This window comes from Heterocephalus glaber, unplaced genomic scaffold (genome assembly GCF_053883595.1).
Source record: "Heterocephalus glaber isolate CG9 unplaced genomic scaffold, H.glaber_assembly_v1.0 deba00001454, whole genome shotgun sequence".
In the NCBI taxonomy this organism is placed as follows: Eukaryota; Metazoa; Chordata; class Mammalia; order Rodentia; family Bathyergidae; genus Heterocephalus; species Heterocephalus glaber.
The window spans coordinates 2,393,140-2,412,400 of NW_028258303.1; positions in this window are offsets into that span (position 1 = coordinate 2,393,140).

The following is a 19,261-nucleotide window of genomic DNA, read 5'->3' on the forward strand; positions in this document are numbered from 1 at the left end:
ATAATGACAATTTGACTTCTTCATTTCCTATCATTATTCCTTTTATTTCTTTCTCTTATCTAATTGCCATAGCTAATGTTTCCAGAACTATATTGAACAAGAGTGGTGTTAGTGGACATCTTTGTCTTGTTCCTGATTTTAGTGTGAAGGATTTCAGTTTTTGACCCTTTAGTATAATATTGGCTGTTGGTTTTTCATAGATGGCTTTTATCAGTTTGAGGTAGAGACCATCTATTCTAATTTTTTGTAGGGTTTTTATCATAAATGCATGTTGGATTTTGTCAAATGTTTTTCTGTGTCTATGGATATTATCATATGGTTTTTGTCCTTGGCTCTATTGACATAGTGTATTACATTTATTGATTTGCATGTGCTGAACCATCCCTGCATCCCTGGGATGAATCCCACTTGATCAGAGTGTATGATCTTCTTGATGATCTTCTGCATTCTGTTTGCCAGTATCTTATTAAGGATTTTTGCATCTATGTTCATTAGTGAGATTAGCCTATAGTTTTCCTTTTTGGTTGGATCTTTCTCTGCTTTGGGGATCAAGGTGATGCTTGCTTCCAGGAATGAATTTGGGAGTATTGCTTCCCTTTCAATTTCATTGAAGAGTTTAAACAGTAGTGGCAGCAGTTCTTCTCTAAATGTCTTGTAGAATTCAGCAGTGAAGCCATCAGGGCCAGGGCTTTTCTTAGTTGATAAGTTTTTAATTATATTTTCAATTTCATTGGTGGATATTGGGTCATTTAGAATTTTTAGGTCTTCTTGGTTCAACTTTGGTAATTCATATGTACCTAGGAATCTGTCCATTTCTTCTGTGTTGTCCATCTTATCGGCATATAGGTTCTGGAAGTAGATATTGATTATCCTCTGGATTTCTGCTGAGCCTATTGTAATTTCACCCTTTTCCTTCCTAATTGCATGGATTTGGGCCTTTTCTTTCCTTTTTCTGACAAGGTTGGCTAAGGGTTTGTCAATTTTGTTGATTCTTATGAAGAACCAACTCTTGGCTTCATTGATTTTTTGTATTGTTCTCTTAGTCTCCATTGCATTGATCTCTCCTCTGATCTTTATAATTTCCTCCCTTGTATGAGCTTTGGGGTTGTCCTGCTCTTCTTTTTCTAGAAGCCTGAGGTGCAGCATCAGGTTGTTTAATTGGGCTCATTCTGTTTTCCTAATATGCATATTCACTGCTATGAATTTCCCTCATAAGACTGCTTTCATTGTGTCCCATAGATTCTGGTCTGTTGTATTGTCATTGTCATTAAATTGAAGGAACTGTCTAATTTCTTCTTTAATTTCCTCTGTGACCCATTGGTTACTCAGAAGTGTGTTGTTCAATTTCCACATTTTTATGAAATTTTTCGTTTCTTTTGCTATGGATCTCCAATTTCATTGCACTATGGTCTGATAATATACAGGGGATAACTTCAATTCCTTTGCACTTACTTAAACATGTTCTATGTGTGAGTATGTGGTCTATTTTGGAGAATGACACATGTGCAGCTGAGAAGAGTGTATATTCTGATTTTGTGGAGTGGAAGACTCTGTAAACATCTGTTAAGTTCATTTGTTCAAGAGTTCAATTGAGTTCTAGTATTTCATTACTTATTTTTTGTCTAGTTGCTCTATCAATTGTGACCTTGGGGTGTTGAAGTTCCCCACTACAATTGTATTAGTGCATATATGACTTTTCATGTCCTTTAATATTTATTTTATATAGTTGGGCACACTAGTGTTTTGTGCATAGATATTTATGATTGTCATCTCTTCTTCTTGGATTGTTCCCTTTGCAAGGATGTAGCGTCCTTCTTCATCTCTCATAGTCAGTGTTGGTTTGAAATCTACTTGATCTGCAAAGAGGATAGCTACTCCTGCTTTTTTTTGGTTCCTATCACATGGAGTATTGTTTTCCACCCTTTAACTTTCAGTCTATGAGTTTCCTTTTGAATTAAGTGTGTTTCTTGTATGCAGCATATTGTTGGATTTTGCTTCTTGACCCATTCTGCCAGTCTATTTCCTTTGATTGGTGAATTGAGACCATTAATATTGATGGTTATAACTGAAATGTATTGACTTGTCATTGCCATGACTTTTTGTTTTTGTTGGGTTCTCCCCTTTTACATTTAATTTCTTGTCATGCCAGATGGGTTCATTCTGCTTTGCTTCCTGGGGCTGTGATCCTCAATGTCTGTTCCTAGGCTATTGGGTAAAATTCTTTGGAATGCTGGTTTGGTACTCATGAAGTTCCTAAGGTGCTCCTTGTCATGAAAGTATCTTATTTCTCCATCCATTTTGAAAGATAGTTTTGCAGGGTACATCAATGTGAGTTGGAGGCTGTTTTCTTTTAGGGCTTGGAATATGTCACTCCAAGCTCTTCTTGCCTTGATGGTTTGTGTTGAGAAGTCTGCTGTGATTCTGATGGGCTTTTCTTTGTATGTGATTTGTTTCTTCTCTCTAACTGCTTGTAGATCTTAGTTCTTCTGTTGAGTTTCGGGAATCTTAACAATTATATGCCTATGTGTAGATTTTTTTTGATCAGGGCTATTTGGAGTCCTATATGCATCACTTACCTGTATGTCAAGTTCTTTTCCCCTGCTTGGGAAGCTTTCTGCCATTACTTCTGTGAAGAGCTTTTTTAATGTCATCTCCACTCTCTCGTGTTTCTTCATTGACTCCAATCAGTCTTATGTTATTCTTCTTTGCATTGTCTAGCACTTGCTGGATTGATTTCTCATGTTCCCTTATAATTTTGAAACAATTTTTCTTTTCCTGGTCTTTAGTTTCAATCTTACCTTCTATATCTGAAATTCTGTCCTCACATTGGCTCATTCTGCTGTGTAGACTTTCAATGGAGTTTTTCATGTCCTGGAAATCTATTTGCATCTGTTTTATGGATTCCTTTTGTTTCTTATGTTGGGATTCCATCATGTTCCTCAGCTCCTCTCTAGATTTATTAATCATGTCTTGCACTAGGAGCAAAATTTCTCTTGTTATCTGTGAAATTATTTCTGATTTCACTTTTTTCCAGATCCCCTTTTGTTGCCAGTTCATTGGGTCCAGGTGGTTGAGTATCAGAGTGTTCCATCTCAATTCCCTTTGGGGTTGCTGTAGGTGATCTGGAAGTCTGGTTTTGAGACTTATTTAAGTGTTTTCTCGTTTCAACTGGGGGGGGCAGGGGGGGCGGGGGGGTGCTGTTGGCGCCCTTGAGGATCACCTTCTCTGAGCTGGGAGAGGTGGGACAGGGGCCGGGAGCAGCAGTAGGGATGGTGGCCCAAAAGACCCTTCCTCTGGGCTGGGAGCAGCGGGAGGGATGGTGGCAGGGCAGCTCCTTCCTCTGGACCAAGAGCAGTGGGACGGTGGCTCAGAAGCCCCTACCTCTGGGCAAGAATTCTTTAAATGCTGAGAACTTGATTAGCTCCAGTATAGTGGTCTGGTGGTCTGGTGTCCTCTGCATCTTAGTAGTGTGGAACCAGGTGGCTCTACAGAGAAGAGGCCAAAGGAGTAGCAAGAGGGGCTTCCAGAGGATTGCTGCCAGGGCACAGGCTGATTTGATGTTTTCAGCACGACTAGTGACCTCTTGACCACGTCCACAGACCTGCCTGTCTTCAGCGGGCTGATTTGGTGTTTTCTGATAACTGGCAACCTTGGGACCATGTCCACAGACCTGCCTGTCTGCAGCAGGCTGATTCGGTGTTTTCCCATTTTCTCCTTTTCTCATACTTTTTCCTTTACCTGTTTTCCTTTCCACTTCCCTCCAACTTCCCCTACAAGTTTGGGCCTTTTCTTCTTATTTCAAATTCTCAATTATTCATTTCAATCATTTTAATCCTTATTTACACTTTCAGTTTCTCACTTCAGAGAAATGATTTGGTATTCACATGTGTGTCTTATTTATTTCACTTAAGAGTATGGCCTCAATATGCATCCATTATCTATAAATGTCTCTAGTTTCTCATTCTTTATGGCTGAGTAGTACTCCAGAGTATAAGAAAAAAACTACATCTTCTTTATCCAGTTTTTAGTTTATGAGAATTTGGGCTGTTTCCAAGCTTGAGCTATTACAAACTGTGCCGCTATGAACATGGGTGCACATATATCACTGTGGTATGATTCTTTTAATTCTTTTGGGAAGATACCCAGCAGGGGAATACCTGGGTCATATGGGACCTCTAGTCCTAGTTCTTTGAGGCATCTCCACACAGACTTCCACAGTAGTTGCATAGGTCTGCACTCCCACCAACAATGGAGAAGGGTTCCTTTCTCCCCATAACCCCACCAGCATTTGTTATTTGTTGATTTCTTGGTAGCTGCCATCCTTTCTGGGGTGAGGTGGAATCTCAAGGTTGTTTTCATTTGCATCTCTTGAATGATGAGTGATGTTGAACATTTTTTCATATATTTGTTTGATGCTTTTACTTCTTTATCTGAGAAATGACTGATCATTTCAGATGCCAATTTTTGAATTGGGTCTTTGAATTTGGGGGGGTCTGATAGTTTTCAATTCTTTATATATGCTAGATAGTAGTCCTTTGTCTGAGGTACAGCTGTTAAAATTTTTTTCCCATATTGTAGGTTGTCTGTTAGCTCTGTTTGTGGTTTCTTTTGCAGTGCAGATGCTTTTTAATAAGATGAGATCCTAGTTGCTGATTCTTTCTGCTAGTTCCCGTGCTGCTGTGGTTTTTGTTCATGAAGTCTTTTCCTATACCAATGTCTTCAAGAGTTTTACCTAACTTATCTTCCAGCAAGTTTAGTGTTTCTGTCTTAATATTTATATCTTTAATCCACTTTGATCTTAGTTTAGTGCATGGTAATAGGTATGGGTCTAGTTTTAGTCTTTGGCAGGTTGAGATCCAGTTTTTCCAACACCTTTTATTAAATAGGCTATCTTTCCTCCAATGAGAGTGGTTGGCTCCTTTGTCAAAGATAAGGTGCCTTAGCATGTCTAGAGTTGTTTCTGGATCTTCTATTCTATTTTACTGATCCTCCTGTCTGTTCCTTTGCCAGTGTCATGCTGATTTTATCACAGTAGCTTTGTAGTATAGTTTCAAGGTGGGGATTGTGATACCCCCATCCATGTCTTTGTTGCTTAGAATTGCTTTAGCTATTCTAGGTCTCTTATGGTTCCAAATGGATTTTTGGATTCTTTTCTATAGTTCTGTGAAGTATATTATTGGAATTTCATTTGGCAATGCATTGAATCTATACAGCAGTTTTGGAAGTATGGCCATTTTCACTATATTGGTCCTTCCTACCCAGGAGCAAAGGATGCCTTTCCATTTTCTTGTATCCTCTTCGATCTCTTTTTTCAGAGTGCTGTAGTTTTCAGTGTAGAGGTCTTTTGCTTCCTTTTTAGATTGATTCCTAGATATTTCATTTTTTTGAATGCTATTATAAACAGAACTGTTTCCCTAATTTCTCTCTCAGTGAGTCTGTTATTTGTGTACAAGAAGGCTATTGTTTTTTGAGTGTTGACCTTGTATCCAGCTACTCTATTGAATCTGTCAATTAAGTCTAGAAGTCTTCTGGCAGAGTTTGTTGGGTCTTCTAAGTAAAGTATCATATTGTCAGCAAATAATGACAGTTTCACTTCTTTTCCTATCTTTATTCTTTTTATTTCTTTCTCTTTTCTAATTTCCATGGCTAATGTTTCCAGAACTATGTTGAACAGGAGTGGTGATAGTGGGCATTCTTGTCTTGTTCCTGATTTTAGCATGAAAGTTTTCAGTTTTTGCCCATTTAGTATGATGTTGGTTGTTGGTTTTTCATAGATAGCCTTAATCAGGTTAAGATAAAGACCTTCTATTCCAATTTTCTGTAGGGTTTTTGTCATGAATGGGTGCTGGATTTTGTCGAATACCTTTTCTGCATCTATTGAGATGATCATATGGTTTTTGACCTTGACTCCGTTAATATGGTGTATTACATTTATTGATTTACAAATGTTGAACCATCCTTGCATCCCTGGAATAAGTCTGACTTGGTTAGGTTGTATGATCTTCTTGATAACCCTCTGTATTCTGTTTGCCAGTATCTTGTTGAGGAGTTTTGCATCTATGCTCATTAGGGAGATTGGCCTGTAGTTCTCTTTTTGGGTTTGGTCCTTCCATGGTTTTGGAATCAAAGTAACATTTGCATCCAGGAATGAATTTGGAAGTATTGCTTCCCTTTCAATTTCCTTGATGAGTTTAAAGAGTAATGATGTTAGTTCTTCTTTAAATGTCTTGTAAAATTCAGCAGTGAAGCCATCGGTACCTGGGATTTTCTTTGTTGGTAAATATTTTATTACATTTTCAATTTCACTCATTGTAATTGGAGTGTTTAGAATTTCTATATCTTCTTCATTTAACTTTGGTAATTCGTATGTATCTAGGAATCTGCCCATTTCTTCTGTGTTTTCCATTTTATTGGAATAGTGGTTCTCGAAGTAGGTATTGATTATCCTCTGGATTTCTGTTGAATCTGTTGTGACTTCACCTGTTTCATTCTTAATTGCATGTATTTTTGCCTTTTCTTTCCTTTTTTTGATAAGGTTGGCTAAAGGTTTATCAATTTTATTTATTCTTTCAAAAAACCAATTCTTTGATTCATTGATTTTTTGTATCATTCTCTTAGTCTCCATTGCATTGATTTCTGCCCTGATCTTTATAATTTCCTCTCTTATATGAGCTTTGGATTCATTATCCTCTTCTTTTTCTACAAGCTTGAGGTTCTACATTAGGTTATTTATCTGAGTTTTCTCTGTTTTCCTAATATGGGCATTCACTGCTATGATTTTCCCGCATAGAACTGCTTTCATTGTGTCCCACAGATTCCTGTATGATGTACTGGCATTATCATTTACTTGTAGAAACTGTCTAATTTCTTCTTTAATTTCCTCTGTCACCAATTGGTTGTTCAGGAAGGTGTTGTTCAATTTCCATGTTTTTGTGGGAGTTTTGCGGTTTCTTATGTTATTAATCTCCAATTGTATTGCACTATGGTCTGATAATATACAGGGGATAACTTTGATTCTTTTACATTTACTTAGATATGTCCTATGAACTAGCATGTGATCTATTTTGGAGAATGACCTGTGTGCAGTCAAAAATAATGTGTATTCTTATTTTGTTGGTGGAACACTCTGTAAACATCTATTAAGTCCATTTGTTCAATAGCTTGGTTCAGTTCTAGAAATTCATTGTTAAGTTTTTTCTTAGATGATCTGTCTATTTGTGATAGAGGGGTGTTGAGGTCCCCCACTAGAATTGTATTAGTGCTTATTTGGTTTTTCATGTCCATTAATATTTGTTTTGTATAGTTGGGGGCATTTGTATTTGGTGCATATATATTTAGGATGGTCATCTTTTCTTCTTGGATTGTTCCTTTCACAAGGATGTAGTGACCATCTTTGTCTCTCTTAATTAGTTTTGGTTTGAAATCTACTTTGTCTGCAAATAAGATTGCTATGCCTGCTTTTTTCTGGGTTCCTGTCACATGGAGAACTGTTTTCCATCCTTTTACATTCATTCTATGGATTTCCATTTCAGTTAAGTGTATTTCTTGTATATAGCATATTGCTGTGTTTTTCTTCTTAATCCATTCTGTCAGTCTAATTCTTTTGATTGGTTAATTGAGGTCATTAACATTGATAGATATAATTGAGAGATATTGACTCATCCTTGTCATGATGTTTTGCTGTTGTTGGCTCTTTTATTTCTTATTTTCCCCCCTTTTGGTTTAGTGTCTTACCTTGCCTGGTGGCTTCCGTCTGTTGGACCTCATGGAGTTGTGACCTTCATTTCTTTTTCTAGGATATTGTTTAATATTGTTTAATATTTTTTAATATTGTTTGGAGTGCTGGTTTGGTATTCATGAAATTTCTCAGGTGTTTTTTGTTGTGAAAGCATCTAATTTCCCCATCAATTTTGAAAGATAATTTTGCTGGATACAGCCATCTAGGTTGGAAGTTGTTTTCTTTTAGGGCTTGAAATACTTCACTCCATGCTCTCCTTGATTTGAGGGTTTGTGTTGAGAAATCCGCTGTGATTCTGATGGGCTTTCCTTTGTGGTGATTTGTTTCTATTCTCTAACTGCATGTATAATTTTGTTCTTCTATTGGATTTCTGGGATCTTGACTATTATGTGTCTAGGTTTAGTTTTTTTGGTCATGCCTACTTGGAATTCTATATGCCTCACTTATCTGTACGTCCAATTCTCTACCTCTGTCTGGGAAGTTTTCTACTATTACTCCTGTGAACAATTTTTTTTATGTCAATTGTACTTTCTCCTGCTTTTTCATGGACTCTTAACAGTCTTATGTTGTTCTTCCATGGTCCATTACTATCTTTAAGAAATCTCTGGGTTTGTGGTTCTTAACCACAATCCTGTCTTCTATATCTGATATTCTGTCTTCAGAATCTCTTATTCTGCTCTGCATGCTTTCAATGGAGTTTTTAATCTTCTGAATAACTGTTTGAATCTGTTTCATGGATTCCATTTTTTTTTATGTTGGGTTACCATGTTTTCCATTTCTTTCTTATGCTGGGCATTCATGGCTTGTCTGTGGTCTCTCTAGAGGGAGACCAGAAACCCTGTAGAGCACCAACCTTTAAAGAAAGAAAAGGAGACAGCCTGGGGGATGAACAGCAGTTTATTTTCCTGACACTTTTCATGGATCACAAAGGAAAGAAGTAAGGCTTATATATATATATATATATAGGAAAACAGCTTAGTCATTCTGGTTATTGTCTTTTTGGTTTTAACATCTGGTGATAACAAGTGACTCTAAGTGACTCATAAAAGCTACAGGTGAATTTACACATCTCTTGTTTCCATTCACTGATCCATACATCTAAGAGTACACTGCAGCCCTCTTCTTATCAGATGATACCAAGAAAGCAGGGCGACCTCCGCAGAAGTCAAGCCCACCAGCCTACCACAAACATCACAGATGTACATAGTGAACTGTATCTCTCTCACCATCTGTAGAGTCATTGGGCCGTGGTCCTCTGACCCTGGACAATGGTTACTAAGAAAGGTAGGAAAACATGTTTTTCTCCCATAAAAGTTTTACAACATCTCTTAAAGTTTTCTGGAATTCTTTTAACAAAGAGACTTGTGGAAATTTCCAGAAACAACTTCTTAATTTTCTCAGTTAACAAACTTCTTGTGATCATATTATTACAACTAGATAACTAAATTGTACAGTTTCCCACAGTGGCTTTCAGCATGTTTCTGATCTCATCTATTTTCTTATCTGTTTCTGCTCTAGAGCCTCTAATCATGTCTTTCACTCTGCTCATCATGTCTGTATTTATCTGGGAGATTGTTTCTGTTTTGAATTTTTCCAAAGTCATCTGCTTTGTTACTTCCTGTGCTAACAGTTCAGGGTGTCCATGTGGTTGCTTATCAGACTTTTCCACCTCATTTCCCCCAGAATTTCCTTTTTGTGGCATGGAAGCCTGCGGTTGTGCCTTGCTTAAGTGTCTTCTCATTTTTTTTTGTACTGTCCTTGGTTTAATACCTGGGTTGATATTTCAAAATTGCTTAATGTAGGTATCTTTGTTGCTTGTGTTTAAAACCCTTGTGGAATGATTGCTTTTCAGAGGTGTCTTCCAGATATAGCTTGTGTTTGGGGTTTGAGACTCTAATGACTCTGAGGCTATTTTATTTTCCTTATACCAGGAAGGAAAACTAATTAGATCAATCACAACATGTTAGCCCAAATGACATAATCAAGAATACCATAGCATCAAGTACAGCTTAGAAAATGACAATTTGTGGTAGTTATTAATCTATCACATTTAACTATGTGAGTTAAATTAAAACTGAGGACTAACCCAACATAAGTTTATAATGATTAAACTCTTCAATATAGCATCTTTCCCCTTTGGGCTGGGGAGTTAAAAGGAGTTGGGGAGGGAGGGACAGGCAGAAAGATCAGGTAAAATTAGTGGTGAGGCCAGAAGACACAGAAAGATCACACAAACTCTAAGAAGTGGTTAAAGGCAAGAGGAAAAGGCAGAATGAAGGAACAAAGATGTGAATAGAATCACCTAACCTCAACCGGGAGGCTAGATACCAAATTTACTTTCCTCTAAACCTAATGATAATCAAGAGAAGGGAAAAGACAAGAAAAGAACAATAAAAGAGAAATCCGAATTCAGTGCAGAAAGGAACAAATGGGGAGATGAGGGTCAATGTGGGATAGTAAGAGAACAAGTGAGAGAGAAAAAGAAAAGATAAAAGAAAGAAAGAAAAGTAAAAACTTGAAGAGTAGAAAAAAGTAAAACTGAAGAAATAAAAATAGGAGAAAAAAATTGTTTTTTCTTTTTCGCAAATAGCAAAAAATGAAAATTATGGGCCTCCCTCAGGGTATGTCTCTACTGTCACAGTAGGCAATGTAGGAATCCATGTACATATATGAGTAAATGAGTCTCAGCAAGCCAGCAGCAGACCAAGTACAGAGAAACCCTCTTTCTGTTACTAACTTCTGCTCTATCTTGTGGCACTCAGGACAAGGGTCTTTACAATCCCCTGTGCCTCTGTAGTGTGGGACCAGGTAGCAGAAAAGCCAGAAGGCCAGAGGCACATGGGGGCAGGAGGTACAGAATGGGCCTTGGACAGAATGGGCACAGCTAAGTGGAACTCACTGTTGCATGGGCAGGGCTGGGAAGGCCTCGGAGCTTCAAGCTTCTTGTCTCACCTGGCTGGTCATGGCTGGGAGAGCTTCCCAGGCTATTGAATCCAGCTACTCTACTGAATCTGTCAGTTAAGTCTAGAAGTCTTTTGGTGGAGTTTTTTGGTTCCTCTATGTAAAGCATCATATTGTCAGCAAATAATGACAGTTTCACTTCTTTTCCTATCTTTATTCTTTTTATTTCTTTCTCTTTTCTAATTGCTGTGGCTAATGTTCCCAGAACTATATTGAACAGGAGAGGTGATAGTGGGCATTCTTGTCTTGTTCCTGATTTTAGTGTGAAAGTTTTCAGTTTTTGACCATTTAGTATGATGTTTGCTGTTGGTTTTTCCTAGATAGCCATAACCAGGTTGAGATAAAGATCTTTTATTCAAATTTTCTGTAGGGTTTTTATCATGAATGTGTGTTGGATTTTGTCAAATGCTTTTTCTGCATCTATTGAGATGATCACATGGGTTTTGTCCTTGACTCTGTTAATATAGTATATTACATTTATTGATTTATGTATGTTGAACCATCCTTGCATCCCTGGGATAAGTCTGACTTGGTCAGGCTGTATGATCTTCTGGATGACCCTCTGTATTCTCTTTGCCAGTACATTGTTGAGCATTTTTGCATCTATGTTCATTAGGGAGATTGGCCTATAGTACTCCTTTTTGCTTGGGTCTTTCCTTGGTTTTGGAATCAAAGTAACACCTGCTTCCAGGAATGAATTTGAAAGTATCACTTCCCTTTCAATTTCCTTGATGAGTTTAAAGAATAATGGCAATAGTTCTTCTTTAAATGTCTTGCAGAATTCAGCAGTGAAGCCATCAGGACCTGGGATTTTCTTTGTTGGTAAATTTTTATTTACATTTCCAATTTCACTCATTGTAATTTAGAATTTCTACATCTTCTACATTTCACTCTGGAAATTTGTTTTATCTAGGAATCTGTCCATTTCTTCTGTGTTTTCCATTTTATTAGAGTACAAGTTCTCAAAGTAGGTATTGATGATCCTCTGGATTTCTCCTGGATCTGTTGTGACTTCACCTTTTTCATTCTTAATTGCATGGATTTGAGCCTTTTCTTTCCTTTTTTGGAGAAGGTTGCCTAAAGGTTTATTGATTTTATTTATTCTTTCAAAAAACCAACTATTTAATTCATTGATTTTTTTTGTATTGTTCTCTTAGTCTCCATTGCATTGATTTCTTATCTGGTCTTTATAATTTTCTCTCTGGTATGAGCTTTGTGTTTATTATGCTCTTCTTTTCTAGGAGCTTGAGGTTTTGCATTAGGTTGTTTATTTGAGTTCTCTCTGTTTTCTTATTATGGGCATTCACTGCTATGAATTTCCCTTATAGAACTGCTTTCTTTGTGTCTCCTAGATTCCTGTATGTTATACTGGCATTATCATTTACTTTTAGAAACTGTCTAATTTCTTCTTTAATTTCCTCTGTGACCCATTGGTTGTTCAGGAGGGTGTTAATCAATTTCCATGTGTTTGTGGGGGTTTTCCAGTTTCTTATGCTATTGATCTCCAATTTTCTTGCACTATGGTCTGATAATATACAGGGGGTATCTTCAATTCTTTTACATTTACTTAGACATGTCCTATTAGCTAGGATACTGTCTATTTTGGAAAATGATCCACATGCAGCTGAGAAGAATGTGTATTTTAATTTTGTGTGGTGGAACACTCTGTGAACATCTGTTAAGTCCATTTGTTCAATAACTTGGTTCAGTTCTAGAATTTCATTGTTAATTTTTTGTCTTGATCATCTGTCTATTTGTGATAATGGGGTATTAAAGTCCCCCACTACAATTGTATTAGTGCTTATTTTTTTGGGGGGGTGTCTTTTTTTGGTACCGGGGATCTACCTTGGGACCTTGTGCTTGTGAGGCAGGACCTGGAACACCCGAGCTAAATCCCCCTCCCCTTATTTGGTTTTTCATGTCCATTAATATTTGTTTTGTGTAGTTATAGTTGCAGGCATTCGTATTTGGTGTATATATATTTAGGATTGCCATCTCTTCCTCTTGGATTGTTCCCTTCATGAGGATATAGTGGCCTTCTTTTTCTCTCTGAATTAGTCTTGGTTTGAAATCTACTTTGTCTGCAAATAAGATTGCTACCCTTGCTTTTTTCTGGCTTCCAGTCATGTGGAGAACTATTTTGCATCCTGTTACTTTCAGTCTATGAATTTCTTTTTGAGTTAGGTGTGTTTCTTGTATATAGCATATTGTTGGGTTTTGCTTCTTAATCCATTCTATTTCTTTTGATTGGTGAATTGAGGCCGTTAACATTGATGGTTATAATTGATAGATATTGCCTCATCCTTGTCGTGATGTTTTATTGTTTTTGGCTCTTTTATTTCTTATTTTCCCCCCTTTCCCTTTAGTTTCTTGCCTTGTGGCTTTGCTCTGTTGGACCTCCTGGAGTTGTGACCTTCATTGTCTTTTTCTAGGATATTGTTTAGAATTGTTTGGAGTGCTGGTTTGGTCTTCATGAAATTTCTCTGTTCTTTGTTGTGGAAGAATCTAATTTCATTTGGGGAAATTTTTTATTTTGAACGTTCTTTCTCTTTCCCATCTTTCCCTTCTTACCTTCTCCTCTCCCCTCTCTACTCCCCTCTTTTCTTTCCTGTCTCCCCTCTCTCCCTTTTCCTCTCCTCCTTTCCCTCTCCAATTTCCCCTGTCCTCTCTCCTCTTCTCTCTCTTACTCTTTTTGTCTGCCTCTCTTCTCCCTTTCTCTGCCTATCTCTATCCATCTCTTCCTCTCTCCTCTCTCTTTTCTTTCTCTTCTTTTCTCTTCATCTTTTTCTGTTTTTGAAGTGCTAGAGGTTCAGGCCTAGGACCTCCTGCATGTTAGGCTAGTACTCACTGAAACACATACACACCCAGCCAAATTTTTCTCTCCTTCATGAGTTGTCATTTTCCTTTTTGAATGCATTGCAATTTTTAAACTTTTTTCAGAGCATCTTTAGGTTTGCAGGGAAAACTGGGTATAACATACTGAGATTTGTTATATATATATATATATATCCCTCACCCCCACATATGCACAGTCTCTCCCATTTTTTTCTACATCCTTTACCAGAATGGCACACTTATTATGACTGATGGACCTACATTGTCACGTTGTTAAGAGTCAGTAGTTTTTATTGGTCTTCATTATTCCCACCGTACAATGTGTGAGTTTGGAATGGTTGAGAGTGACACATACCCATCATTGTAGTATAGATCCATTTTATCAACCTAATACATTTGGTCTATTCATTCTTCCCTCCTCCAATTCTTAGCAATCAGTGGTCTTTTTACTATCTCCTTAGATTTGCTTTTACCAGAACTTAAGATGGATGAAATCATATTCTAGGTAGCCTTTGATATTGGCTTCTTTCACTTAATAAAATACATTTAGAGTTCCTCCGTGTCTTTTAAGGCCTGGATAGTTCATTTTTTTAGCACTGAAAATAATTAATTGCTTGGATTTACTAAAGCTTATTTTTTCATTCATCTTCTGCAGAACATAAATGTTGACAATTGTGAGCAAATCTGCTATAAAATCTATGTAGGTTTTATGGATGTAAGTTTTTCACTCCTTTGGGTAAATTATATGGGCTATAATTTTTGGATTACTTGGTAAGAGTATGTGCAGGCTTTTAAGAAACTATCACTTAAATTTGGCCTTTGATTTTAAATATTTAATTTGTTCCTATAAACTTTGTCAATAAAAAAAATCATTGGTTTAAAAAAAAAAAAGAAACTATCAGTCTCTCTTCCAAAGTGATTGTACCATTTTGGATTTCTACCAGCAATGAATGAGAATTTTTATTACTTCATATCTTTGCTAGCATGTGATGTAATTGGTGTTCTGGATTTGGTCCATTTAGATAGGTATGGAATGGTATCTAAATATGGTTCTGATTCATAGTCCCTTGATGCCACATTATGTCACATATCTCTTATTATGTTTCTCTGTCTGGGTAAGGTGTCTGTTAAGGTCTGTTTACTCATGCTTTAAATAGTAGGATTGTTGTTCCTTTGTTGAGGCTTACAAGACTTTTCTGGCTGGGTATAGTGGCATATGCCTTTCATCTCAGTTACTTGGAAGGCTGAGCTAGGAGAATCCCTTGAGCCCAAGAGTTTGACAGTAGCCTGGGAAAAGCATAGTGAGCCTTCCATTCTTCTGTCAGTGTTGGAACTACACCTATTTTAAGCTGAACAAATTATGGTTTTGGGGGACTCTCCTGTGCATTGTTGGTTGTTTACCACCATCATTGGACTCGATCTACTCAGTGCTAGTAGCACTCATCCCCCAAGTTGTGATAACAAAAATAACTCATAATATTTCCAAATATATCCTGAGGGTGACAACAGTTCCTAGTTGGAAAGTACTTCTCTAATGTTTTGAAACAATTCCTTTTACTTTTCAGGTAATTTTATTGCATGGATATAATGAGTAAGCCTCAACTGAGAATCCTATAGGGAACCTCTGAATGTCTTCAGAGTTCTTTCTCTATGCTGCTATCTCCATTTTCCCAATTTCCTGTGAACTCTAACTGGACTGCTTTTCCTAATTCCCTGGGGTTTTTTCTAAAATTAGAGTCTCATTAGGCTCTTTTTTGGGTTCCTTCACATGTGCTGCAGACTGGAAACTTGCTCAGAATCTGTGAGACTTCACTTATTTACACCTCATCTTTTAGTGATCACTATTGTTTGTGTCTGACATCCAAGGATCCATATATTTCTTTCTAAATTATTAGTTGTTTAATTCAAGATAATAATTATGGTCTCTGTCATTTAATCTTGGCCAGAAAGAGTGTCTTTTGTTTGTAATTTTTAGTATATTCTGAAAGAGGAGAAAAACAGAGAGAGAGAGAGAGAGAGAGAACTCATATTTATACTGCACTGGCAAGTTTGAATGCCCTTCATTTTAAAATTTATTCTCTGTTGGCCATTTATACTTAGAAAGAAAATGATATCATGCTCAAATATTAATTTTAAAATATGCATGTCTATTTTGTTAAAAACTTTATTCAAAAGATTTAGACTTAAAAGTTTCCTTTATCTTGAAATAAAATCTTGGATTGAACTTGTGGGAACGTATTTGCAAAAGTAACTGGTTTCTGTCTTGAATTACTATATTCTTATCAATAGAATAGCAAAGTATAAATGAGAATTGAAATGAATTCATATTAACCTTTTCCAACTAACTAGGATTGGAATATGTAACAAAGAATTAGAAAAATATCTGCAAGGAATTGAATTAAAACATTTCATTGTGTCTCCTTGTATATTGAATTAAGAATTAAATATATGTGCACATTTTGTCATGTGGAATATTATCTAATATTACTATAAGTTGAACTTGACACTATTCAGTTTCTCACCCTTTAGTCCTGCTCATAGTTTTGGAAGATCCTACACTCTACATTCTCAGCTTGAGTCTGTAATCCCAGTACTCAGGAAAATGAGGCAGGAAGATTGATGCAAGTTTGAGGCCAGTGTGGACTAAATAGTGAGACCCTGACTCAAGAAATAAAAAAAAAATTTTAGAAATTTTTAAATTGAGATTAACCTTTGAGATTTGAGTTCTGTGTTTCCAAAATGTGAGCTATTCCAAGGAATAATTACAATATCACAAAAAGACAGTATTAATGTTTTCAAAATTAGCCTAACTTCTTAAATCTTCCACATACTGCTCCAATCAAGTTTCATCATTCATAATAATTTAGTTTTTGTTTAGTGTTGTTTGTTGGTAAAGTATGAGTAACCACCAATAATTAGATGAAAGCAACAAGTTTGCTTTTTTCCCATGATACCACCAGGCACTATATAAAAGCAAATTTAAGAATACTTCTACTTTCTTAAGGAAAAAATGAATAAAAACAAATACATAACCTTTTTCTTATGAGTTCAATGGAGTGCATTATCATTTTAAAGCTTTCTGATGAGATTCACTCAGCTGTCCTGAGTGAAATGTAATGAGCGAATTCTTTTTTAAAAATTAATTTTATTGGTACATTTTAGGTATACAATATAATGACATTCATCACTGGGAATTTGTACCTTTACATAATCTCACTTGGTTCTTATTTTTTCCCCATTCCCCTTCCCTCCCTTCAAAGCATTCAGTCCACACTATTTACAAAGACTTTGTTTCCATTTTTCCATTTTCTCATATTAATTCCGTTCCCTTGTTTCCTTTCCCCTACCCCTCCCACTTCCCCTTCCCCTTTGCCCCTTTTCTTCCTATTTCACCTTATCTATTATAACTTTTAGCCCTTATTCACACTTTCAGTTTCTCACACCAGAGAAACTATTTGGTATTTACACATGCATGTCCTATTTATTCCACTTAAGAATATTACCCCAATGTGTATCCATTTAGCTATAAATGTCTCTAATTTATCACTATTTATGGCTGCATAGTACTCCATCTTATTAAAAAAAAACACATTTTCTTTATCCAGTCTCCAGTTGATGGGCATTTGGGCTGTTTCCAAGTTTTAGCTATCACAAATTATGCTGCAATGAACATAGGTTCACATATATCACTGTGGTATGATTCTTTTAATTCCTTGGGGAAGATCCCCAGCAGGGGAATAATGGGGTCAAATAGGACTTCCAGTCCTAGTTCTTTGAGGTATCTCCATGCTGATTTCCACATTGGTTACACCAGTCTACACTCCTACCAGCTGTGGAGCAGTGCTCCTCTTTCCCCACAGCCTGCCAGCATTTGTTGTTGGTTGATTTCATGATAGCAGCCATTCTTTCTGGGGCAAGGTGGAATCTCAGCATTGTTTTCATTTGCATCTCTCCAAAGACCAATGATATTGACTATTTTTTCATATGCTTATTTGCTATTTCCACTTCTTTGAGAAATGTTTGTTCATTTCATATGCCCATTTTTTGATTGGGTCTTTAAATTTGGGAAGTCTGATTTTTTTAAAGTTCTTTATAGATTCAAGATAGTAGACCTTTGTCTGAGAAACAGCAGGTGAAAAATTTTTCCCACATTGTGGGTTGTCTCTTCACACTGTTGGTGGTTTCTCTTTCTGTGCAGAAGCATTTTAATAGGAAGAGATCCCACTTAATGATTATTTGCACTAGTTCACAGGCAACTGAGGTTTTGTTCATAAAATCTTTTCCTACACCAATATCTTCAAGAGTTCTACCTAACCTCTGTTCCAGCTGGTTCAGCGTTTCTGTTTAATATTTAGATCATTAATCCATTTATATTCTAGTTTAGTGCATGGTGAGATATATAGGTCTAGTTTTAATCTTTGTCAAGTTGAAACCCAATTTTTCCAGCACCATTTTTTAAAGAGGTTATCTTTCCTCCAATGAGGGTGTTTGGCTCCTTTGTCAAAGAAGAGATCATTGAGTGTGTCTGCAGTTGTTTCTACATCTTCTAATCTGGTACACTGATCTTCAGGTCTGTTTCTTTGTCAGTACTATGTTATTTTTATCACAGTAGCTTTGTAGTATAGCTTCAAGTTGGGGGTTGTGATACCCCCTGCCATATCTCTGTTGCCTAGAATTGCTTTTGCTACTCTAGGTCTCTTCTTATTCCAAATGAGTTTTTGGATTGTTTTCTCAAGGTCAGAGAAGTATGCTGCTGGTATTTCAATTGGGATTGCATTGAATCTAAACAGCAGTTTTGGAAGTAAGGCCATTTTCTCTCTTTTGATTCTTCCTACCCAGGAGCAAGAGATATCTTTCCATTTTCTGATATCATCTTCAATCTCTCTTTTCAGAGTGTTATAGTTTTCAGAGAAGAGGTCTTTTATTTCTTTCGTTAGGATGATTCCTAGGTATTTCATTTTTTTGGATGCTATTGTGAAAGGAATTCTTTGCCCTATTTCTCTCTCAATGAGGCTATTGTTTGTGTACAGAAAAGTTATTGATTTTTATGTGTTGACCTGTATCCAGCTACTTTACTGAATTTGGTTATTAAGTCTAGAAGACTATTGGTCGAGCTCTTGGGGTCTTCTGTATAGAGTATCATGTCATCGGCAAATAATGACAATTTGACTTCTTCATTTCCTATCTTAATTCCTTTAATTTCTTTCTCTTGTCTAATTGCTGTGACTAATGTTTCCAGAACTATATTGAACAAGAGTGGTGATAGTGGATATCCTTGTCTTGTTCCTGATTTTAGTGTAAAGGATTTCAGTTTTTGACCATTTAGTATGATATTGGCTGTTGGTTTGTCATAGATGCCTTTTATCAGATTGAGTTAGAGACCATCTATCCCAATTTTTTATGGGGTTTCTATCATGAATGCATATTGGATTTTCTCCAATTCATTTTTGGCATCTATTGAGATAATCATATGGTTTTTGTCCTTGGCTCTATTGATATAGCATATTACATTTATTGATTTGTGTATGTTGAACCATTACTGTATCCCTGGGATGTATCCCACTTGGTCAGGGTGTATGATCTTCTTGATAATGTTCTCCATTCTGTTTGCCAGTATCATATTAAGGATTTTTGCATCTATGTTCATTAGTGAGATTGGCCTATAGTTATCTTTTTGGTTGGGTCTTTCTATACTTTGTGGATCAAGGTGATGCTTGCTTCCAGGAA